The 15,307-nt window shown below is 38.8% G+C and overlaps 1 protein-coding gene across 3 annotated transcripts in view; it reads right to left on the bottom strand.

The window, feature by feature from the left end:
- TNFAIP8 (TNF alpha induced protein 8) overlaps window positions 1-15,307 on the bottom strand; it is a 131,630-nt gene that overhangs the window by 34,584 nt on the left and 81,739 nt on the right. The window lies entirely within an intron of this gene.

Raw genomic sequence — 15,307 nt, 5'->3', positions numbered from 1 at the left:
AACACTAGTTTTAAAATTTAAAGCCAGAACCTATCTTTACATTTGTTATACAATTAACATGCCATCATCAGTGGTCTCATATTTTATTAAGGTTAAATATTAAAAGGTTAGCTCCTTGGAGGAGGAATAGCTTTCCTGAATTTAGCATTGTATTAGACTGACTTTTTAATTAAAAGAACAGAATTCTGTGAGTGCATGTGATTATAACACATTTTAAATTTATGTAGCACCTTTTATGTGAAGAACTCAGAACATTACTTATTAGCTCCTCCCCCCCCAATTACCTCATGAGTTTTCACAAGGGATAAGTCATCATTCCACTTTAAACTGGTGTGACAGCTACTTACCACTTCATGAGAAATTCAAGATTACCCAAGGTTGCTTAGCTCAATGATACATTCAAGGGCCCAATTAGTAGGACACCATGGAGGTAAGCCAGGAAGACTGATTCAAAGAATGGTGTGAGTAAGGAGAGAAAAGGTCAAGGAGGAAGAAACACATTATAATAGAAAGAGCATCAGATTTGGAGTCGTAAAGCCTGGGTTCCACTCCTGGTTCTGCTACTTATTATCTCTGTGACCTTGGGCAATCCACTTACACCTCTCAGTTTCCTCATCTATAAAATGAGAGGTTTGCACAAGGTAAGCTCACATTCAACTCTAAATCTAGAAACAAAATAATACTGGCATAGGAATAAGGTAGTCCTGGCTTTGCCATTATCCAGCTGTGTTACCTTGGGCAAGTTGAAGAATCATACCTTTAGAACAGCAAGCTCTAATGGCCTTTAAGAGGTACTTGAGTTCTCTTTCATTTTATAGATGAGGATGTGGAAGCTCCAAGAAGTGAATTCAATAAAATAGGCAATTAAGGTAAACTGACTAAAACTAAGACCAGGCAGAGATTTAACTGAAGTTCAACTTTTAGGCCCAACCAGTGTTTTCTCACTGAACTGGACTTCAGTTTCCTCATCTGTGAAATGAGGAAGAGTGACTTCTTACTTCATTGAGTCTCTAAGGTCCCATCAAGCTGTAAAATTAAGAGGTCCAGATTATAAACTACAGCCAAATTTGGAGTTCCTCAAGACAAAAGCACTGGATCGGAGCAGCTAGGTGGTGCAGTGGATAGATCACCGGCCCTGAAGTCAGGAGGACCTGAGTTCAAATTCGGCCTCAGACCAAACACTTGATACTTACTAGCTGTGTGACCCTGGGCAAGTCACTTAACCCCAACTGCCCACCAAAAAAACAAAAAAACACTGGATTCCCAAGATGGAGATTCAGTACTATCAGTCTATCACAGAATGAAAAAATTTGAGGGAGAAGGGGAAGAAAAGGAGGAGAAATGGACTAACCCTTATCACACATGTATAGAGTATACATAGTACATATACTGTACCAAAATGAATTGAAGTAATTTCTAAGCAATTTTTAAGATCAGTAGCGTGGCATTGCAGATAGAATGTTGGATTTGGAGTCAGGAAGAATTGAGCTCATATCCTTTCTCAACAATGGCTGTGATACAAAAAAAATTTAAAAATTCTTTTAACATGTAATTGGGAGAGCAAAATATTATATATTAAAAAAGAATGCAAACTCCTTTTAAAAACAAAACAAAACAAAGGCAGTGTGACATTGGGCAGGTCACTAAATGTTTCCAAACACCAGTATCCTCATCTATAAGGTGGTGGTAACACCACATGCCATACCTACCTCCCTAGATTGTTGTGAGGCTCAAATGAGATACTGTGAGATAATCAAAAGTGCTTTGCAAACCTTAAAGCACTATATAAATATCAACTATTATTACTTCCAAAAGACCCAATTCTCAGGAGTGACATAACCCTTCACAAAATAGACACAGATTAAATTTCCCAAGGAAAACATACTTCTTTGTATGCATGCATGTGCACACACATACACACATGTGTATGTATACACATGCATATATACATATTATACACACATTTATCAACAATGCATCTTAAAAGTGTCTGCTTCAAAACATTAAGGGCTCATTTTCAATTGATTAATCAATAAGCATTTATTAATCATCAACAATGTGCCAGGCACTGGGAATACAAAGATAAAGGCAAAAAACAACAACAACAACAACAACAACAACAACAACAACGAAAACCACCTCTTACATTCAAGGAGTTTAGCATCTAGCTGGGAAAGACAGCATGCTATCAGTAGATTTCCTGATCACCAATACAAATACCCTCAAAAAAAAAAAAAACTTCTACTTGACCTTCCTAGATTATTTAGCTATCACCATATATCCATATAGATATGTTTGCTTGCATATTTCTTTTTCAATATCCAATTTCTGCAAACAACTGTTTACACCAATGACCTCTTAACTGATAAGCCCTATGGCTTTTTCCTCAATTCTCAACTTCTTTGCAATTTTAAATATTGGTGAATACTTCTCTCCTGAACACTGTCTCCTCCTTTGCCTTCCATGACACTGCTCTGCTATCTGTATGGTTGTTTCTTCTCAATAAACTTTTCTGGATCTTTGTCAGTCTTCTATCCTAGGACCTCTTCTCTCTATACTCACTGATCTTGTAATTTCCCATGATTTTAATTATCATCTCTGTGCAGATGACTCCAAATCTATCTGATCATAACTATCTACTAAACTCCAGCCACAAATTACCAATTGCCTGTTCGGTATCACTGCTGAGACATCTCATAGTCCATATTCAAATATATACTAAGGAGAACTTATCTTCTTCTGTAAACCCATTATCTTCCAAACCCCGTTATCTGCTGATGGTACCACTATCCTCCCAGTCATCTAGATTTGTAATCTCAGAGTCATTTCTTACTAGTCTTTCCTCCTCCACATGCCATACCACCCCCCCCAACATGCCCAGTCAGTTTTCAAATTTTATCAATTCTACCTCCCCAGTATTTCATGCATCTGTCTCCCTTTTCTGTTTGAACCTTACTCTCATTTGAACTGCTCAAAAGAAGAACACACACACACACACACACACACACACACACACACACACACACACACAGAGTTGGGTACAAAGAACCATTTAACTTAATGGGAAAATAGGAGAGAAAGGGGAAACAGAATTAGAGGAAGATTAAATTAGGGAGGAATGAATCCTAAGCAAAACAAACTGTAAGAATATGCAAAAATATTTATAGCTCTTTTTGAGGTGGCAAAGAATGAGAATCTGATGGAGTGCCCATAAATTAGGGAATGGATGAACAAGTTATATCAATGTGATAGAATACTATTGGGCTGAACTCTTAACAGCAAAATGACCAACAAGGATTCCAAGACCAATGAACCTACCTACTAAGAGGTGAAGGAATCAGAATGAAGAATAAGATAATTTTGGGAATGGGCAGTGGGAGACAAGGCCAATGTAGAAATTTGCTTTGATTGACTATACATATTTTCAATGGGTTTTGTTTTTCTCATGTTCTCAATTGAGGGGGGCAGGGGGTGGGTTAGGGTGGGAAGCTGTAAAGGCAGACCTTTGCTGATTAAAACAGATGAAACATAAGAGAAAAGAAAAGAAAATATAGTCACTTTACGTATAGAGGAAAGAACACTAGAAAAAGATTTAGAGGACCTGGGTTCAGGTATGACTGTGGGCAAGCCATTAATAAATCTGGGCCTCAGTTTCTTCATCTATAAAATGTAAACATTAGACTGAATCCAATTATATTGAAAGTTTCTAAGGTCCTTTTTAGTGCTAGCCTGCTTCTAGCTCTAAGCCTTTCCGCAGCTTCTAGGGAGACTCCATATTGTTTGTAGAATCCAATATGAGCTCTGGTCACCATCTTGGGCTCTCCTCCATCTCATTTTAGCAGACTTGGGCAGGCTTATTACTTCCCTTCCCATACCCAGTGGCACACCAAACTGGCCTACTTCTTGCTGCTCACAACCCACCACCTCCCACTTCCTTGCCTTTGCAAGGGTTGTTGGCTCAGCCTGGAAAGCATCCCCTGCTCCACTCCATCTCTTAGAATACCTAGCATCCTTCATACTTCAGCTCTGAGGCCTCCTCCTGCATGAAGGTTTTCCTGATGTTCCTCTTCCAGCTTCTAGGGCCTCCCCATCCCCTTAAAGTTACTTTGTATTTGCTTTTTGGATATTTCATATGTATTTGTATATGTTCAGATCTCCCCCCACCCCTACCCCGATAGAATGTCTGCAACCTTGAGGGCTGAGACTGTTTCATTTCTGTCTTTGCATTCCAGTGCCCAGCACTGTGTCTGGCAGGTGGGAAGCACTCAGTAAATGTCTGCTGATTAGTGTTCATTCTTGTCTGAATTAATATAGCACTTTCTGTTTCTACCTCTCATCTGCTTCTTAACACAGAGGACTCAGTGCTGTTTTACAAATACATATTGTCACTCCAACCAAGCTAAATTCTTTAAGGGTAAAGACCTATCACAGTCCTCTAAGCTAAGCAGACTCATGACAAATATTTACAGATGATGACAGTAGCCAAGAAGAGTGGTCCACAAAAAGGGATGGGGTGGGATGTAAGCTATTAAATGACAACAGCAGCATGGAGAAGGTTGCTAGAAACTGCTCCTAGTTCCTGCTTTGGTCACAAGGTGATCAGCATAACTGCCTCTAGAATAGGAGCCATGGAACCACATTTTAAAAAATGTGGCCAGGCTACAGGCATGTCACACTGGAAAAGCGCTTCCAAGGATTTTCTCTCCTTATCCTTCTCTATCCTAGTCTCATATCAAGAATTCATAATCTCTGTTGATTTTCAAAAGGTCTTAATTTTGGTGAATGGGTTCAAAGGCTTCCCTGGGCCTAGAGTTTATATTGTTTGCAAGAAGTGAATCATACTGCTCAGTAACTTCTTTGCTTTACCATCCCCATGAAAGAAAATAGCATTATTCATAATTATTTTCAAAAACAAAATCTTTTCTATCACTGAAAAGTCTATTTAAATACACAAACAGCACACACAGACATTAAATTCAAACATTATTACACAAATAATAGCCATATCATTTATTTGCCCAATGGGGATATAAGCCATTAAATATGGGCTTTGTTGTCTTTCCTCGTAGACCACTGAAGCTGATCTCTGCTCTCCTCTTTAGTAATGAATTTGTGATACTTTCATGTGAAAGAGCAGAGATTAGGCTCTTTTTGAGGACTAATGCTTCTCCAAACCTTTTCTGTCCTTCATAAATGCATGGTTATCTACAATGAGGACACTGATTAACTGCCTTCTGAAAAGAGATTCTCCAGAGAGTTTTCCAGAGAGGAAAACTCCTAGGAATGTCTATATGATCCTATGATGGCATGTCTCACTCATGGATTACCATCTTTCCCTTTTCCCCTGATCTATGCCCCTCATGAAGAGTATCTTTCCTTCCTAAATAGTAGCCCCAGTAGTTAATTTAACTTAAATAATATTCTATAAGCAACTGAAATTTGATAATTCACTTCTTAGATACCTCCCTTTTTGAAGATGATTCCTCTCAAAACTGAACTAAATTCATTTAAAGAACCATTTCTTTCCACAATGCCTCATTTCCACATTCAAGTTACTAGATTAAAAATAGTTGCAAGAGAACTTTTATCAGCCTAGAAATTTCACTTAAAGTATGCAAAAGCCCACCCCTCTGAGATAGTACTTTTCTTACCATCTACCTACATCATTTTCATATTCCCCAATGAACTTTCTTTCCATCATTTCAATCTGCTATCCTTCAACCCCTCCTATTCTCTTAGGCCATCAATTTTTTAATGACTTGACTCCCTACTTGTATCTGTACCTGATGGTTAGCTATGCCCAAGATGCTCTACCTCTTATCCTAGAAATCCTTGACATGATCACACCTTTGATGTTCTGTCAAGAAACACACCAGGAAGGCCAGCTGAATCCATAATTTGTTGCCCCAGAAGTTTTTTTATTCCTTCAATAATTTCTTCCACTGCCACCAACTTAACTCTGAACCCTAAAGAACACTGACTGGTCTCCTTTCTTCTCTGGATGTTGTTGTTAAGTCATTTTCAGTCATGTCTGACTCTGCATGATCCCTTTTGGAGGTTTTCTTGGTAAAAATACTGGCGTGGTTTGCCATTTCCTTCTCCAACTCATTTTATAAATGAGTAAACTGAGGGAAATAGTAAGGTTAAGTGACTTGCTTATGGACACACAGCTAGTAAGTGTCTGAAGCTGGATTTGAACTCAGATCTTCCTGACTCCAGGCTTGGTGCTCTATCCACTGTGCCACCTAGCTGCCCACCTCTCTGGATAGGGGGTAAATAATTATTTTTTTCCCTTTAACTGAAAAAAGGAAAGGGTTTTACTATGGAAATAAGAGCAATAGTCAAATAAAACTATGGAAATATAAAGTTGCCAAGTTACCAAAGATCACAGGGATCATAGATCTCAAGCTGGAAGGTCACTCAGAGGTCATGTAGTCCACCCCACCCTATCTGTCCTTCCCCACCCAGGCCAGGCCCAGAAATGTCAAATGACTTACATGAAGTCCCACAGATAGTAAGTAGCTGAGTCAGGATTCAAATACAGGTCCTATAACTGAAAATACTGTGTTCTTTCCACTGTACCAAGCTGGCTCCCTGGCTTAAATTTTCCTGTCCTGGTCTAGTTCAAGGCCTAGCTTCAATTCTCCCTCCTCCAAGAGATTTTCCCATATTTTTCCAGTTGAAAATAATCTTTGCTTCCACCTGTTATACTCTTTTGACATTCTAATTTGTATTACAGTTACTAGTGCACATTTCTTTTGTTTTCTATAATGTAACTCGTGGTGGGAAGACACCTACCTCTATTAACATCTGAGAAAACAACAATGTTTCTGCCCTCCATGATCACAGAAAGCCCAGATTAGTGAAGCCACAGCTAATTCCTAAACCCCTATCCTGGTATTTATTTCTCCCTTTGCCATCGCTGGACCTGGGAGGATGAGGCTTTAACTCCAAACTCTGTCAGTGACTGGATGTGGAGGCCTCTTAGCCCCAGAACCTTGCCCAGATTTACTGTACTGAGCCAGATATTAACTTAATCCTTCCTGACCACTGTGTAGTCAGACACTCAAATGCCTTATCCACGACTAAAACCTCAGACACCAAGCCTGACCAGGAGACATGTGCACCATCTGAGTAATGCATCCTTTACCATAATGGGATGAGCCAAAGGAACTAGTGTGAAGTGTGAGTTCAGTAAGGCTCCTGGAGACCCAGTCTCCAGTATTTTGCCCACCCAGATGCCCAACTTGATATTCTTTCTGGTAACCAGGAAGAATAAGTACCTTTTCCTTGGTGCTTATGAGAGAACAAACTGATTCTGCCTTTTATTACTGAGGTGAATAAAGGATACTTCCTCCACCTTGACTCTAGCATATTTCCACCATCTTCTCTCCCATAATTCCTGAAATTCAGAGCTGAAGTCTGCTAAGGTGAAACTTTCCCACCATTTGCTAACATGACCTGCTGCCCCTTTCATTCTCATGCCTCTCAGCCTGATCCCTCCCAAATTATTATTCATATTATTATGTGCCCTCTGGAAATTCCAGTCTATAGTTAACAAATTTTCCTTTATCCTAGACCTCTTTGCTTCTTCCAGCTTCTTGCAATCACTTAGGCCTGGAATCCTCTAAAGAATCTCTGGCCTTCTTCTCCAGTAATAGGGCCTCTTTGCACGCCCCTTGACACACAGGGCCAGGAGAAAAGTACGAATATTATTTGCTCATTGTTGCTACTTTTAGACCTTTCCTATGTTTCAGTCATTTAGCAACCTTTCCTCCTTTGAAGACCTTACTCTGTCCAGATTACTGTTATAATCACCTACCTACCTCTAGATTATTCTTCCTTCTTTCTTAAGGAGTTCAGTATCTGGTTTACATGTCTGCCCTATACCCCCCACCATTCCCCACCCCCATCCAATCTCTGATCTCATTCCTGAGAATGTACATATTGATGTTACATCAAACACCATGGCCTCCCAGGTCATCAACATCCTATGACCAAAATTTTCACTCCAAGTTAGCAATCCACAGGGATAGTCATTTCTTGCTATCACCAATCAGTATGTGACCTAAATACTCCTGAACTCTGAAATTCCCCTCCTTATCTGCAACCTCATCCTACTATATTTCCCTGTCTCACTCTCCTAAACTTCTTCACCATGACCTATTGTCCTAACACCACTACTTCTTTTTTTTCCCCTTTTCCATTGTCCTCTGGCCTCTATAGTTAACCATTTCAACTATATACTGCTCTTTACTCTTAAATTATTTAAATTATTTCACTCCTAAGGGTCCTATCATTTAAGCTATGTCAAAATCTCTACTCTGGGTTATCTCTACCAATTTGTTTTCTCTACTCCTGTTGACATGCTGCTAAGTCCCTGCTGGAATAAGTAAGTAAATACAACCCTGCTAACTGGATCCACTACACATTTATAATATCTAATCTCAATTTGTCCCTGACTGCTACATGGCAATTTTTATTTTTATTTTCTCTGAGTTTTCTTCTATTTTTCTCTGATTACAATTCTCCATACAAGTTATTACAATAACCTTCTTTTCCCCCTTTCCGACCTTCCTAGACCACTTCTTTCTCTCAAAGCCATCAGGTGATTCCCTTCTGCCCTATTACATATTTCATCAACCCCTTTCTCTCTTCCTCTGCTCTAATCTGAGAAAGAGGTAGCCTTTTTCTTTACTAAGGCTCACCCTGCTACTTGTACCTTTGATCTGACCCCATCCCATCTTCCCTGAGAACCTCCCCCTCGAGTTATTTTCTCATCTTCAATCTTTATTTAAGGACTGGTTCCCTTCTTGTTGGTCAGAAAGATACTCAGATCTCTCCATGTTAAGAACAAAACAAAACAAAATAAAATTTAAAAAACCCAAACCTTTGCTTGTCTCTACCATTTTCCCTCAAGATATCATCTTCTACCTCTTCTCCCATTCAGAATTAACCCCCTAGAAATACATGCATGTATTTATTGTCTGTCATCACTTCTTAACTCCTTTAATGGGACTTCCAACACTATTACTCAATTGAAACTGCTCTCTTCAAAGTTACCAAGTACCTCAGCTGCTAAATCCTAAGACCTTTTCTTAATGCTCATCACCCCTCTGCAGCTTTGACAATCATGTTCCTACTCCCTTCTTAGATAGTTTCTCTTCCCTTGGCTCCAGGAAACCGCTCACTCCTGGGTCTTCCTCCTATCTGTATGCCCACTCCTTTTCAATCTCCTTTGCTGGATCACCATCCACCATCCCCTGAGCTTAAAAGTATGTCACAAGGCTCTGTTCTCTTTTTTCTCTCTCCACTGAAGGTCTTATCAGCTCCCAGAGGCTCACACAATCAACCAACTGCTCAAAATCAACATGTTCAAAGTAATTCATCAGCATGTCCCCTGAACCCACCTGTTCTCCAAACTTCCTTTGTTGAAAGTACCTAGAGGGAACAGCTATGTGGCAAAGTGGATAGAGCACCGGCTCTGAAGTCAGGAGGACCTGAGTTCAAATCCCACCTCAGACCAAGCACTTGTTTGGTCTAGCTGTGTGACCCTGGGCAAGTCACTTAGCCCCAATTGCCTAAAAAGTACATAGATGTTCATATTTACCTGAGTTTATAATCTGAGTCACCTTTTAATCTTTACTCTCCCCTCAACTCATATATCCCATATAACTTGATAAATCTTGTTGATTCCAAATCTGTGTCTTTATCTATACTCCTGTGACTACAATCACAGTTTATTTAGTCACTCATCACTTCTTTCTTGGACTCCTCCTATAACTTTCTATTTAGTCCTGCCCTCTTTTCTCTGATCCGTTCTGTAAACAACTGGTTAAATAATTTTCTTCACTATTTGCCTATTAAAAAATGACCAGTTTCTTCCTGTTGCCTTTAGGAGATGTGTGTGTGTGTGTGTGTGTCTGTCTGTCTGTCTGTATATTCCACAATCTGGTACCAACTTATCTTCCCATACTAATTTCATATTACTCTCCTTCATAGAATCTATATTCAAGCCTAACAGGCTGACAAGCTGCTCCTTAAACTCATTTTTTTGTTCTCTTATCTCCACACTCTCACATATGGTTATCTGTCCACAGTTCTGGGATTTAATTCTCTGTTCACTTTTGCCTCTTGGAATTCCCAGCTTCTTTCAAGATCAAGTATCACTTCATATACAAAGCCTTTCCTGACCACCTCAAGTTTTAGTGTTCTCTCTCTCTCTTTCAAATTACCTTATATTTACTTATCTAGGTATATGTTATATCCCTCTAATAAACTGTAAGTTCTTTGAGGGCAGGGGTTCTTTGTTGCATTTTTGTCTTCGCCTTAGTCCATAGTACAGCAGCTTTTACAATAGTAGGCAAGCAATGCTTGTTTGAATTTGACTAAAGGTAGGATCAACGTCTTATTTATTTTTAAATGCTACAGCACCATATATTTTTACATGGTAAATATTTAATGTTTGTTAAACTGAACAGCCAAACTCACACAAGTCTGTTTTGCTTCAAGAAAAATTTACATACAAAAATCCAAATATAAAACAAATTAAGTAATTATTTTTATCAAAGGTATTCAAAAGAATTTCTTTAAAGTCTTAATAAATTTAGTTATTTCACTTACAAAAATTATATTAACACGATCCTTTTTGAAAGCAAAATTATTGCCTAACGAGTGCTATACATCGAACGTGAATTCTAAAACTTCTCAATGATTGTAACCTTTCCTATAGAGATTGAAAAAATTGCTAAATATTCTATAGCAAGAATAGTAAATTCTCAAGTTTGGGGAATAAAAAATAGCCAGCTTACGGTTTTACAAGATCCTTTTTCTTCTTCCTCTAGTTGTCCACTTTAGTCTACTTTATCAGGACCTCTATCAGCTGTTGGGTAGAGGATTTAACAATCCATACTATTCTGATCTTTTGGCATCATGAATTTGCTAAATAAAAACTATTAGTATACATATTTAATGAAATTTCCAGTACTGATAGAGAAAGACCAAGAGAGAGCTGAATAAGTAGTAGGGAATGAAGTTATGAAGGATTTTTATTATCCTATGAAGAGTTTAAATGGATTAAAAATTTATTTGTTGATATTTTTATTTATATATCACCATCACTTCTGAACATATCTTTCTCCCTCCGCTACCTAGTGAGCCATCTCAAGGGATCTTTAAATGGGTTCTTCTATGCTTACTCCTTGTTTACATATTAGACTACAAAGCACTAGTCAAGGGAATCAGATAATGGCTTGACTTGAAAGAGTTTTATTTTTAAAAGTGTCAGCTGCATGTCATGCTTAATATATATATAGGATCCAAAGTTCCACCACAGAAAGTGTCAAATGTCTCACATAGGCCAAGTTCCTATATATAAAACTTCCTTCACACTCCACCTCCTTCCTTTGAATATTTTTTTTTGGGGGGGAGGGATAGAGGGGAAGAAAAAGTGCAAATATAATGCTTAGTAATGCATACTGAACAAAGTTATGTTAAATCAGATGAAGAACCCTAATGTTATTGTGGCTTAAAGAATCAATAGAGAGGTTTTGTTTAGTGAACACTTAAGTGGGGCTATGATGCTCTTTATTATAGAAAAAGGATATGGATAAATCACTACTAGGGAATTATTAATATCAAGGCTTTTTCTTTTCTGTACTATATCACAAGGTCCTCAACTTTTTTTGTGAGAGATCTACTTTTTTTTTTTTAATTTCTCTTAATAAGTGAACTCACCTATAGGTGGAGAGAATGCTGACAATAGAATCCCTGATCAGGAGATTGGGACATGGTAGTAGGGAATGTGACCAATCAAATGCAGTTGGGGCTGTATCAGAGTTGAAAGCTTCCCGGAGGAGGTGCAACTTTTAGAGTAAATTATTGCAGTGTTTGGTTTAAACACAAATAACTGCAGTCATCTTGTTGATCCTGGATATCCTGGGTATAGCTGGGTATCTGAGGGGTCTTAGCCTTAGACATTTACTACCAGTGTGACCTTGGGCAAATCTCTTAACCCTATTTGCTTCAGTTTCTTCATCTGTCAAATGAGCTAGAGAAGAAAATGGCAAATCACTCCAGTATCTTTGTCAAGAAGACCACAAATGTCACAGAGAGTTTGAACACAACTGAAATGACTAAACACACAATATCTGAGGGATAGGGGAAGACTGGGAGAGAAAGAGAACAGGCTTCAATGTACCTAGCTGATAACTGAAGGTGTTGAGGAGAGGTTTAAGGCAATCCAAAGGTCCAACAAAAGCTGTAACTTAGAGAGTTAATGGTTGCAAACCCAAATTCCTCCTCCTCCCCCATTTGAGAGCCAATAGGAAATACCCAGGGATGGGGAACCTGTGGCCTCAAGGGAGGTATATTGTGCGGGCTTGTTTTACATCCTCTATATTATTTGTGGGCTGGTTGTGCAGGTCTGTATTTACATCCTTTACATTTTTCTGGGGCTGCCCAAAATCCTTTCGCAGGCTGCAGGTGGTGCAGGCCTGCTCTAGGTCTTCAAATGCAGCCCCTTGACTGAATCCAAACTTCACAGAACAAATCCCCTTAATAAAAGGATTTGTTCGGTTAAAACTTGGACTCAGTCAAAAGGTGGCACCGAGGGACCTAGAAGGCCACATGTGGCCTCAAGGCCACAGGTTCCCCAACCCTGGGGAATACCTAAAAGCAAGTACACTCCCTCTTCTGAGGCAGATCTTAGCCAGTGTATAATTTCCTAGGTTAAGTCCTAAGGAGTTTCTGAGCACACTAAGGTTAAGTCCAACATCACACATGGAGGTTACTCTATCCAGTATGCCAAGTTGTCTCTCTGGATTAGGATATGACACACAACAGAACAGTAAGTTGGGTAATCTGCATCTGAATAATCCAAAGTTGAAAGCAATGTGCTATAAGGAAATTTGAAGAGTAGAATAAAAAAAAATCATGCTGAAATATGAGAGATAGCTGATGCCACAAAGTATCCTAATTCCTAAGATTTACAGGCACCTGATGGAATTTTGTCTTTACAGATCAGTTTCCAAGGGCTTCTTTAGCTCTGTGTTCTTAAACTCTGCTTCCACATAAAACCAAGCTCTTTTCTTATGCTACTGTCACTTCAGTCCCTCACTTCTTGTGGGAGGCTTCAGCAGTTTCAAAGCCTACCCAGTTTTAATTTTCAAGCTTATCACCTATTTGGGGTTGAAATAATTTACTCTAAAAAAAAAATCTGCCTGTGCCACTGTTAGATGACTCATCTTAAATACTATAAAATGAGTGGTATGATGAAATCGCCCCAGAAAATTCTCAAACCACAATCTTGTTTTAATCACTGATCACTGACTTTTGGCTGCATGGACCAGGTTCTTCTCTCTACTCCGGAACTAACTAGGGTTGGAAGCCTCTGACTCTTCACTGATAAGCTATGGCAAGATCCATTGGAAGTAAGTGTGCCTTGAGGCTTAAGCCTAGGCTACAGCATGCAACACCCAGTACCCTGCCTGAGAGGTACCAGAATTATACTACCATTGCTTTGCCCCTCTTCTTGGCCTGTCCAAATCCTTCAAGTTGCACCTCCTCCAGGAAGCTTTCAACTCTGATACAGCCCCAACTCCTCGCTTCCCTGAACTTTTTTTCTACTTTGTAGCCTACATTCAATTGAATATTCATTAAAATTTCATTATATCACTTGCTATTGTTTCATGTATGTTAAATGTCATCTCCAAAATTAGATGATCAATTACTTGAGGATATGTTTTTTATGCCAAGCACATAGTAGGGGCTAAATAAATGTCTGCTGATTAATTAGGGATTGGGAAGACAGAAGATGAAAGAAGCAAGGAGAAAAATGTGAGAGACTCTGCTCCAATTAAGCTGCCTTTCTTGCTAGGTGGCACATTTGCAGTTATTTGTGTTTAAACCAAACACATGCAACTTTTAAAATAGAGATATACAGATAAGTCCACTTCCTTTACCCAGTCTTTACTCATTCTCAGAATGGCTGCTCTTGTGCCCTTTCTATCAAATTCTTTTCCATCTCAACTCCTTCGATGAGACTTTTTCTCACAAAGAAAGGAGAATCTGAAACCAGCTACAGAATGAAGAGTGTGCTTTTCCATTATGAGAATGCATGTGTCTTGTTTATCTATACTGTAAGTTGGTTGTGCGCTTATGGGGCAACAGTGGAAACCTGAGGGCTGAGGTTTGAAACCCTATTTCTATCATTCTCTGTGTGACCTTGGGTAAGTTACTTCATAGGTTCATAGAATTAATGCTAGAAGGAACATCTAAAGGTCACCTAGTCTAATTCTATAATTTTACAAATGAAGAAACTGAAGCCCAGAGAACTTGAGTGACTAGCCCAAGATCTTATAGGTAGCAAGTAATATAGTCAGGATTAGAACTCGGGTCCTTTAGCTAAAAATTCAGTGTTCTTTCCACCTTACCTTCTAGGGATACATAATTTCCTATGTAAAAATGAAGAGGCTGGTCTAGATAAAGGGTTCTTGACTTGGGGTCCATGAGCTTGTTTTAAAAATATTTTGATAATTCTATTTCAAAAGATTTTATTTGTTTTATAATCCTATGGATTTCATTTCAAAAATATTACTCTTAGAAGGGAACTATAGGCTTCACTAGACTGCCAAAGGGGTATGTGACACAAAGAATAGGTTAAGAACCCTCTGGCCTAGAGGCTTTCGCCTCTAAATCTTGGAATCAGAATTGGAACAAGCACTGGATAGTAATCAATAAGCATTTATTTAGTTTCTGTTAGGAAACAGGGACTGTGCTGAGCACTGAGGAAATAAGGCAAGGCAAAAGACTGCCCCTGCTCTCAAGGAGTTCACCATCTAATGGGGGAGACATGGAAACAACTATGTATAAACAAGGTATATATAGGATAAATTGGAGCTAATCAACTGAGGAAAGCATTAAGGGGAATGCACATGTCTCCTATACCCTTGCCATAGCAACATGCATGTAGCTGGACTATGGTACTATGTAAATAATTATCCTTTTTGATAAATCAAAAAGCATATTTGTAAAAAGACAAACACTATACAGGATGTAATTAGTTAAGTGATCCAGGCCCAGCCTACTTTGCAAATACCTATCCTCCTTTTTGGAACCTACAACTATGTAATGGGCTAATGGGTGACTAATTCAGAAGACAGCATTAAGTGGAGAAGAAAACTACTTCCAATTATCTTGGATCTCTTATCGTGTAGCTTTAAGTGTTCAACAAGAGCAAAAGCCTTAGGGGCCTTTGCTGCTGTTAACTTTTCCCCTACTCTCAATTATTTCATAAGAAAAGGCATTT

This window comes from Vombatus ursinus, unplaced genomic scaffold (assembly GCF_900497805.2).
Source record: "Vombatus ursinus unplaced genomic scaffold, bare-nosed wombat genome assembly UNPS02014807.1, whole genome shotgun sequence".
NCBI lineage: Eukaryota > Metazoa > Chordata > Mammalia > Diprotodontia > Vombatidae > Vombatus > Vombatus ursinus.
The sequence above is the reverse complement of the archived record's forward strand: the minus strand, read 5'-3'. Positions and strand labels throughout refer to the sequence as shown.